Genomic DNA, 10191 nt, shown 5'->3' on the forward strand with positions numbered 1-10191 from the left:
AATAGACAATTAAAAAATAATTTTGAAAAAAATTAAAGATATCTACAATTAACTATTAGACAATACAATTTATTTAATTGTTTGAATTTTTTTAAAAAATCTATGACTATGACAAAAAGCATAAAATAGTGTAAATGCAAAGGTATCATACCTTTGCGCTGGAATTTCGAATGATAAATCGGCTTTTTCTCAGGCCACAGTTGACTAATAACAATGAGTAGCTAATAAACCTTTTTGTTTAACCCTCAAATTATCCAAATAAGTGAACGGTCCCTTTAAGCAAAACCAATAATATGATAACGTCATGTTGCATTGGAGCTAATACTTTGCGAGAAGTAAAATTATCATAATCTGGGGCTGAGAAGATTTTTAGGGAGCCATCTAAAATGTAGATTTTTAGGTAGTCAGACCAGCTGAAATGTAAAAACAAAAAGGTTTTTAAACCCAGTGTCATGCATGGAGCGGACTCTTGCATGAGGCGGACTACCCCTTAAGTTTTACTCATTTCAACAAAATGTTAGACATAAAAGAAATAGTTTGACATTTTCCTATATTTATTAATGTACTATGATCAAAAGTTATCTATTTCTCGAGTGAATATTAATTGTTTGATAATTTGAAAGGAAAACAACATTCAAGAGTAATAAACCTTTTATTGCCTTCACCCCCTTTGAAATACATTTAAGAACTAAATTTGTATTAATTTATGTCAACTAATAATGTTTAATGTTTTAAAATTTCTTTTAATGGATAACATTGTGCTAAAACGGTTAAAACTTTAGGGGTCGAGTCCACTCCATGCAGGACACCGGATCAAACCTGATGCATAAAGAGCCCCAGAACTGTACTCGATATGGTCAGTATTTTTCCTTAGTTGGATTCGATACATTTCTTTTTCACTAAAAAAAGTGATAAAATTGCCAAATACTAGATGTGTACAAGAATCCCAAAAATAATTTTCCTAACTCGAACTTGTCCCATCAGTTTCTTGGTCTCCTGGTTCGACGATGTCTCCAGCAGAGAGAGAGAGTTTATCCTCATTTTCTGGATCAGGAATATATTCGTTAGAACGTGCTATGTAAAGCAAACTAGAAACACGTCATCTTCCATGTTCAGATTAAAGTTTTAAAGATACCGTTGTGAATCGGACATTCCCTTCTTTTTATAAATGTAGGTTCACTTGAAATTATGCTAACTTTCATTTTGAGATTTTTATTGCGCATCCCTCCTTTTAAACAAAGTTAGAGTTAGATAGCACGCTAATAACAATATGAACTTGGATACAGAGAATCAAATATTGAAATGATAGAAACTAAAAACAAGAAAATATTCCTGAGAAAAATTAAAACACAAGAAATCAAGGAATTCAATCAAAGCTTTAAAATTGACAAAACAGTCAAGTTTTTTGTTGTGTTTGACGGGATTTAAATTGTTTATTGATTTACAAATCGATTAATATTATTATTGATTGTTAGACTGACGAATGAATTTTATACTGTAATTTCTTGTTTCACAAGATAATGAAATTAATTACTTTTTATTGATTGCACTTTTGGTCTAATGTTTTGATTGATTGATTGAGTCAAAAACTTTTTTTATATCTTGGTTGGATGAATGGTTGGTTGGTTGGTTGGTTGGTTGGTTGGTTGATTGATTGATTGATTGATTGATTGATTGATTGATTGATTGATTGATGAAGGAGGAAGATCTGTTTTTAGGAAATACTGTAACCGTTCTCTCCAGGTGTGTTTCGTTGTTTTTCTTCCAATCGCACATCCCCCTAAATATCGGACTAATGTTTTAATATTTTATTTTATTTGTATATGATTTAAAGTCATTTGTGAGATTGTATTATTTGAAAATTTAATGATACTTCCCCCCCCCCCCTTAAATTATGAACGTATAACTTTTTTAAACAGGAGCCTTTAATGACTTATTGCAAGCTATGTGATAACAAGTTTATTGAATTCATTGTTTGCTCATTTTGAAAAATAACTGATCTTTAGGAAGTTGACGATTTTTGATTATGGCGATGAAGAAACAAAACTTAGAGTTGGAACAGTTCAACAATCCACACTAGCTCTCATTAAACCATCTAGTACCAGGTACTCGAGTTCGGAATCCACACTAGCTCTCATTAAACCATCTAGTACCAGGTACTCGAGTTCGGAATCCACACTAGCTCTCATTAAACCATCTAGTACCAGGTACTCGAGTTCGGAATTTTCGAAGAGTTAGTTAAACTAGGAGCAGATAGTTGAACCACTATGTGGTTGCCAACCAAAAGCTGATTCTTTCAAAAAAGTTAATGTTTGTGCTCCCACTTTACGAACGGGCACAACCAATGCACCCTGAAGAAATGACAAAGCTCTTGATCACTCGGATTAGAACTCTTGTCAGTTTAGAATTTATTTGTAGACTGTAATTCCAAAACAGGTGAAAACTGAAATATAAAAAAAAATTAATATTTTTTTTAAGAAAAGCAAAAGAAAGGTTTAATATTTGATCAATATTGGTTAAATATTTTTAATAAAATCCATGGTTTTAGGTAAAAAATTAACTTAAAAGTTTGCATTTAAGTTTTAAGAATGAGTTTTAATTTATGTGGTTGTGAAGATTTTTAAGTAAATAATTGTTTAAAAATTTACAAAAAACAAGATCAATATAAATGCAGATTGAATCTCGTTTCTCTATCTTCATCTTGAGTCTTACATCATCTATAGGGTTTACCGAATCGTCTCCAACCTATACAGTAAAATTTAAATACTTTTCTAGTGTGGACGAGAGTGCTCTAGTCATATACCTAGTTAAATCCAGCCACGATCAGGTTCCCCCCTTATGCATACGCTGACACACAACCCTGAAACGCTCTTATCGGAAAAAGCCTTTGTTCCTATTTGGTTTTTGCTTTATGGTTAAAATGCTTGTTGTTAATTTCAGAAAGAAAAACAAGGATTTTTTCTTTTTTGTTTCCTTCAATATTACGGTTACAGTGTCACAATAATGTGAAGAAAAATCTAGAAAAGCCACATTCTCATTTTGTTTCAGAGAAGCTGGAAAGATTTTGACAGAAATTTATAATAACGGGCTCACAATAGGGAAAGCTAAACTAACACAGCTAACAGGTTAAATTTTCATTTTTAAGGGAACGTTCACTTATTTGTAAACACATTGCCCCTTTTTTTGTTAATAAACTTTGGTAAACATGTCTCCAATCGCCTCAAATCCATTTTTGACGTCATTTACGGTTTACCATGAATGTTGAAAAAAACGGCAAAAATAAAGTTAAGGGGTTTATATCATTAGGGGATCAAAAGATAAATTTGACATCATGCAACTATTACTGATATTCTTTACCCCAAAGTGTCCTCCCCCTAATTTTCGGTGTACAAAAAAATCCAATCATCTGCGGAAAAATGATTTCCATTGAGAGGAGTTAAAAAATTATCATTGAATAGAATATATAGAATATATACCCTCAATAGGATGTTCATTGTTCAGATCTAACATTAAACAAGTTCACTGTTCAGGCGTAGCTGCCGAGTGTATATATGAAGAATATCGTAGTTCTGATATATTCCAGGATCTTGTAAATAGTGTTACAGGAGGACCATCTCTTGTACTAGGTAGGAGTGTTATAGGAGGACCATCTCTTGTACTAGGTAGGAGTGTAAATAGTGTTACTGGAGGACCATCTCTTGTACTAGGTAGGAGTGTAAATAGTGTTACAGGAGGACCATCTCTTGTACTAGGTAGAAGTGTTATAGGAGGACCACCTCTTGTACTAGGTAGGAGTGTAAATAGTGTTACAGGAGGACCATCTCTTGTACTAGGTAGGAGTGTAAATAGTGTTACAGGAGGACCATCTCTTGTACTAGGTAGGAGTGTAAATAGTGTTACAGGAGGACCATTTCTTCTACTAGGTAGGAGTGTTATTGGAGGACCACATTATGTACCAGGTAGGAGAGGGGGGGAGGACCATCTCTTGTACCAGGTAGGAGGAGGGGTGGGGGGATATATTCTAGGATCTTGTAAATATTGTTACAGTTAGGGATGCTAGCTATTTTCCCAAAGGCATTTTCCCAAGTGACTATTTCCCAGTGGCAACTTCCTAAATGTTCAATTTTCCGTGCGGCGACTTCCTATAGGATAGGTTAGGCCCTCTAGGTGCCATAGGCTGCAACGGGGCCGAGCGTTACGGCTAGGATAGGGAAAGATTAAGGGACTGAGCGCTGCAGATTTGGGAAGTTGCCACTTGGGAAATTACCCTTGGGAAATTGCTGCGTGGGAAAAAGCTTATGGGAAGTATAAATCATCGAACTAGGTAGGAGGAGCAGTTGTATTAAATTTGCAAATTTTGATGTATAGGAATTTCTAATTATTTGTTATTTCTAGTTTTGGTTGGGGAGAATGCCGTAGAGAAATGGAACTCAGGGTTGGGAAATGTGGATCCGCAGTTAGATAGAGATAATAATTTAAACAGTATCAGAGCAAGGTACAGTCCCTTTACTGTTCTTAATCCTAGTCCATGGGTTCATCTTTAAATACTCCGGGTGAACAATGCCACTTTAAGAGTATAAATCTGCCAAAAATTGTATTTTAGTTCATACAATCTGCGGCAAGTATTGTCTTGGTCCATAAAATCTGCCAAAAAGTAAAGTCTTTCTCCACAAACATACAAGATGAAAGTCTTTAAGTTGTCTTTGTTTTATATTCCTAGGTTTGGTTTGAATGAGATTGAGAATGTTGGATATAGTTCAAGCTCTGCAGCTCAAGCTCAGCAAGACATTAACATTTTCTTCCCGGATAAACCGAATCCAAATCCAGGGCTCAGGTACAAATTTTTTAGAATTTTTATTTAAATAAGATTTTTATCATTTCACTCATTTTTTTTATTGTTTCTGCACTGCAAAACATATACATATATTTGAAACTAGGAGTGGTGAGGATACGGTAAAAATACTTTGCCAAAAAGAGATTCAGAGTAGTTCTTGTTAAACGCTTACATATGAAACAAAAAGGTTGAAATATCCTTATTTGCTGCCTAAAAATTGACATAATCGGCTTCGGGTTCTCTTTAAAGCAGATAAATGATTTCGATAACGCTGACTAACTTTTGAAACTGTGAAACATCTTTTTGATTGAAAATTCCCGTATTTACAATCGATTGATGAATTATAAACACATTTTTATCAGCGTTGAAAACTTTAGATTGGCGGCATCTGCAGAGTTTAATAATACTACTTGCTGTGTCATCATGCCACACGCTGTCAAGGACAGGTACAGTACAGTATAGTACAGTACAGTACAGTACAGTACAGTACAGTACAGTACAGTACAGTACAGTACAGTACAGTACAGTACAGTACAGTACAGTACAGTACAGTACAGTACAGTACAGTACAGTACAGTACAGTACAGTACAGTACAGTACAGTACATGCTTCACAAGCTGAACTCTGGGAAAATAGATGAGCCGAATCAGTGAGGAAAAATGAAAAGGATATAGCCAAGTCGTGTATCAAAATTATATATCGAAAACTCAATGGCTACATTATAAATAGAACATTTTCGGTTATAAATATTAAATAAATACAGCTCTTTTATTCAAGGCGAGTTGGAGAAATAGTGGATGCTATTCAGGAGGCCGGTTTCAGGTAAAGAGACGCCATTTCCTTTTTTGTAAACGCTACTTTGTCTTGAACACATCCCATTATTATAGATCTTCTGTTATTTTCTACCAACAATATCCTCCAGAGTTTTAAGTAATTATTTAACGTTAAGGTATAACCAATAGCATTGAAGAAATGTCTTTAGATTTTAGAAACATTGAAAACGTTATTTAATTATTTTATTTTAGGATTTCGGGATTTCAATCTTTTAATCTTCATTTTGGGAAGGCAGAGGAGTTCCTGGAGATTTACAAGGTAAACAAGGAATAGAGATTTTTCAAAGTTTTAACGGGACTGAGTACGAATTTAATGAATTTGTGCCGCGTCTTAAATCTATGCTCAATTTTACCTTTAGGAACCAGGTAATAACTACAAACATAAAGAGTTGAGCGTAGAACTCTTTTCTCTTCGGCTCACCTCAATTTGCACTGATTTAATCTTTGTATATATTTCAGGTAGGCAGTTTATACAGGACTCAACCGTGAACTGAAACACAATAAATCAGTTCAGGGTTAATTATATGCATGACAATAATAAAATTTTAGCCTTTAAAATAAAACTTTCTCCAGGTTAACTATTAAATTATTTATATAATAAGAAAACAAACTTACAATGTTGATTTGTCCAGAGGTTTGTAGCCTATAGTTCATTAAATTGCACCGCAGTCGCGAACAGGATAACTAAAAATGAGCTTATTTAGTCCAATCGAAGTTTTCATGTGTCACTTCAAATATCCTTTTTCAAGTGGTGACTTTCTCACATTTATCACAAGCATCGTGATTTTTTAGATTTATTACCTGTATTTGATCTAGAGGAGGAGCTAGACCAGGGATACAGAATTAGAGCCCTTCCGTGGAGGTATCGGAGGGGAGCAAGAGTTCTTCTCGTCGGAGAAACTAACGAAGAAGGTACAACTAAGCCAAAGTTGTGCAGGCCTGGTACGTAGAGGTATAACGAGCCCGGAACTATTTTGAGGAATCACAACAATCACAATTATCTACATATATTTTATAAACCATCCGTAGGAATAAAAACTTTGCAACGTTGTGTAAAGAGCATTCAACGTTTATTAGCCTTGGTATTTATTACGGATGATTTATAGACCTGGAGAAAGAGACACAATTTCAGGTTAGAAGGGGGCAACTAACCCATTGTGTTCTGAAAGATAAAACTCATTATTTACAGTTTTTTGAGGCTTTAGACTAGGCTTTAATTAGGCTTTGGCGAGACAGTATATAGGTTTTGGCTAAATATTATATATATATGTTAAATCATAAAACATTTCAACCATAAAACTCAGGTTCTGCATTGTAAAACAAAATCAGGTTATTCATTATAAAAATTGGCCTTTATATAGTTATACATCAAAAATCTCAATTAATTATATAGAATTGAATATGTGATTGATTAATAGGAAATTGTGCTTGTAGAGTTCCGTGTTGATTGATTGTTTGCAGAGAATTCCCTGCTGAACACACTGAGTAACGTCTTGTCGCTGAATACCCTGAACACACATTAGTTTATAAAGATCCTCAGATCTTACAAAATCCCCCAAAAGCCGGTTTCAATTGAGCGCCTGCTTAAATCTTGAAGCATTGAATACAATTGTAACCAACTATGTTTGAGTCGTGTCTTACTCTCAAGTTTAAGCCGCGGTTCAAATTCTTATAATTCGGCCTCTGGATTAAGAATTTGTTGAACACAAAAAACAATTTAAAATTTAAAACAATGACGATCGGATTACTTTTACTGCAGAATATACTGGCAAAATAGAGAAAGATTTATTAAAAAAAGCTTTTTATGACATTGATTTTTTATTGTCATCCATTCGAAAAACGTCTCCTAAGTCCTAAAGGAATCCTAAAGAATTTCTCCACAATCTGCATTCTTAATTCAACTACTATACATTACCGGTCATTCCCTTTAGAAGCTGTACCTGAGCAAGAGATGTCCATCAATGTCCTTTTTGAAATTTTCAATTGTGGTTTCATTTTAAATGTGACTTGCGCCGATTTCTTCTTAGGAAACAACAAGGAAATTGTCAGAATAAATCATTCTTCAAGCATGATCAAGGCCATGCACACGGCATGCCCGCATCTATTTAAATGAAGGATCACTTAAAAATTAAAACTACAGTCCTTTTAACCCGTTTTAAACTGTTTAGAATGTTGTTGACTACTACGGTGATATGGTGAAGGAACTATGTTCTGGAATGTGTATTGCTTTAGGTAATTTAATGGACATTCTAGCGAGCCAGGTCTGTCCTGGCCGCAGTATCAGCCCTAGCCTTGTTGGTCCTACCCGCAGCTTTAGCCCTAGTCTTGTCTGTCCTGGCCGCAGCATCAGCCATAGCCTTGTCGGTCCAGGCCGCAGCCTTAGTATTTATAAACCTTTTATTCCAAATTAATTAAAATGGCCGAATGACTTTAAACATTTTCACAATTTAAATTGAAACATTGAATTGTTCTTAAAAAAAGGTAAGAAATCTAAAATTTTTAAAGATATTTACCTGTGTTCAAATATTAATAATTTTAGTTTCATTCCATTCCACCGATAGCGTTTAAATTAAAATTAAAGTTAATATCAACGTTGAAATGATCTATTTTACAGAAATCGCAATGGAGACGGAGGATAACCAAATAACTAATGGTTCTACTGTTGAAACATTCAGAGAGTTCACAGGTAAGTAAGCCTGAGAAGATGGGAGAGGAGGGGGAGGGGGGATGGAATATATCAAGTGACCAATTATTATTAAAAAAACTCGAGGCATGTTGGTTTCACAACGCGGTAACCTCTAAATCTGTTAAAGTAACAATAATGAAGATATCGGAATTTTTCTATTTAAAAAATACTCTTTTAGAGAAACCACAATTGAATATAATAAATTTACGTCTAATTCATCCTTGATCAGACAGAAGTTGTCATGGGTTCCGTTCTGTATCGGACATATGTAGCATATCAGGGAGAGATTTTATTCTGAAATATTTAATTAAAATCCTAAAAAGTAAATTATTCTGATTCCAATCTATAACACGAAACATACTTCTTTAGGTCCCAGAGATCCTGATATAGCTCGTAAGCTTCGCCCCGGTTCCCTACGAGCAAGGTTTGGCCTGAACTGTGTACAGAATGGAGTTCATTGTACAGATCTACCAGAGGATGGACCTCTAGAGATTCAATACTTTTTCAAGGTTCTTCAGTAGCATGCAGTTACGCAGTACCAGCGCTTAGAATTTAGTTTTTGAATTGGATCTGCAACATTTGAGCTTTCTGGATCCGGACTAAATAAAAAACATTAATCAAGACTGCAAAAAAGCACCATCACTTTTTGCTTTAAAAACTCAACTGTTTTTCAGTTAATGGGCGATAATTGAATTCTCCTGAAGGTCAATGCTTTATCTAGATCGGTTTTTAATCTACATAATAATTTAATTAAGTTAATCTATATCCCGTCAAGTGCGAAAACGAGCAGCCAATCAGAAGCAAAAGAATTTTGCGTTCAACCAATGAAAGAACAGAGAATCCAAAATCAAGGGATCAAACAGATTTAAAATCCTGAAGTGCCCACTGTGGATATCGAGATCAAGCTGTCGGGATTATGGATATCCATTCAATACAAAAGTTCCCAGCTCTAATCTCTGAATTAATCCAGCAACAAATTGCGAAAAAAAGGATTTTGATTCTTATGCTTGTTAAAAAATGGATTCAAAGCATTTAAAATGATAAAAGAAAAAATTTCCCAGCACCAAGCTTCGTTCTCATTTTAGGATTCCAAGTTCTTTTTAACTTTAATGAATAATTTGTCATTCTAATGGTTCCATTCTTTCAATATGTCTTTGTATATGTATAGCAAAGTTAAAATAATCTTTTTTTTATGATTATTTCAATGTTTTAGTAATTAATTATTCTATGTACCTGCTGAACCAAAATCTGATCTCGGTAAAGAGACTGTTCAGGAATTTATATAGGCAAAGGACAAAATAAAAAAAATGATGTTAGAAAATAGTTTTACTTCAAACCGGTTTTTAAAAAAAAATCTCAAAATATGTCATGTTAACTTTTTAAGCAAGAGAAATCAGAAAATCTTCTAAGTATTGTAAATTTTTTTTGAAATCCTAAAACTTTTGCTTACAAATGCCGACCATTCTTCTAAAAGTTGGTTATAGTTAGAAGTGATGCTTTTAAATAAAATCAAGAAGTTAGCGATTGTGCAACAGATCCCTGGTGTTAAAAAATTTCATGAACTTTTAAATAAAATTTAATAGTCCAATATTGTATGTTTACAAAGTAATTGTTGTACCTGTACCTGCACTGTTTAAATAATTTCCGTCCAAATTTAAGTAAAACGTTTATATATAAGGAGAACGTCCCGGAACTAAGTTTAATTTTGAACTGCCTACTGCCGGTAGTAATCCTTCCTTAATCTTTAACTTTGAGTCGGTGGTTCAAATTTGAACCGGCAGTAGATAGTTCAGCGGACTGGCTCAAATTCATTAAATTCGGCCCCAGAGGACAAAACT

General features: G+C 34.1%; 1 long non-coding RNA gene across 1 annotated transcript; it reads right to left on the reverse strand.

Annotated features, from left to right (window-relative positions):
- Positions 1 to 5939: 5939 nt before the first annotated feature.
- Positions 5940 to 6618, reverse strand: LOC111712002 (uncharacterized). Its single transcript, XR_002767363.1, has 3 exons — positions 6469 to 6618; positions 6283 to 6351; positions 5940 to 6157 (listed from the first exon to the last, which is right to left on the reverse strand). It is a non-coding gene; the product is annotated as an uncharacterized LOC111712002 (long non-coding RNA).
- Positions 6619 to 10191: the final 3573 nt, after the last annotated feature.

The sequence above is a fragment of the Eurytemora carolleeae genome, unplaced genomic scaffold, assembly GCF_000591075.1.
Source record: "Eurytemora carolleeae unplaced genomic scaffold, Eaff_2.0 scaffold130, whole genome shotgun sequence".
NCBI classification, from domain to species: Eukaryota; Metazoa; Arthropoda; class Copepoda; order Calanoida; family Temoridae; genus Eurytemora; species Eurytemora carolleeae.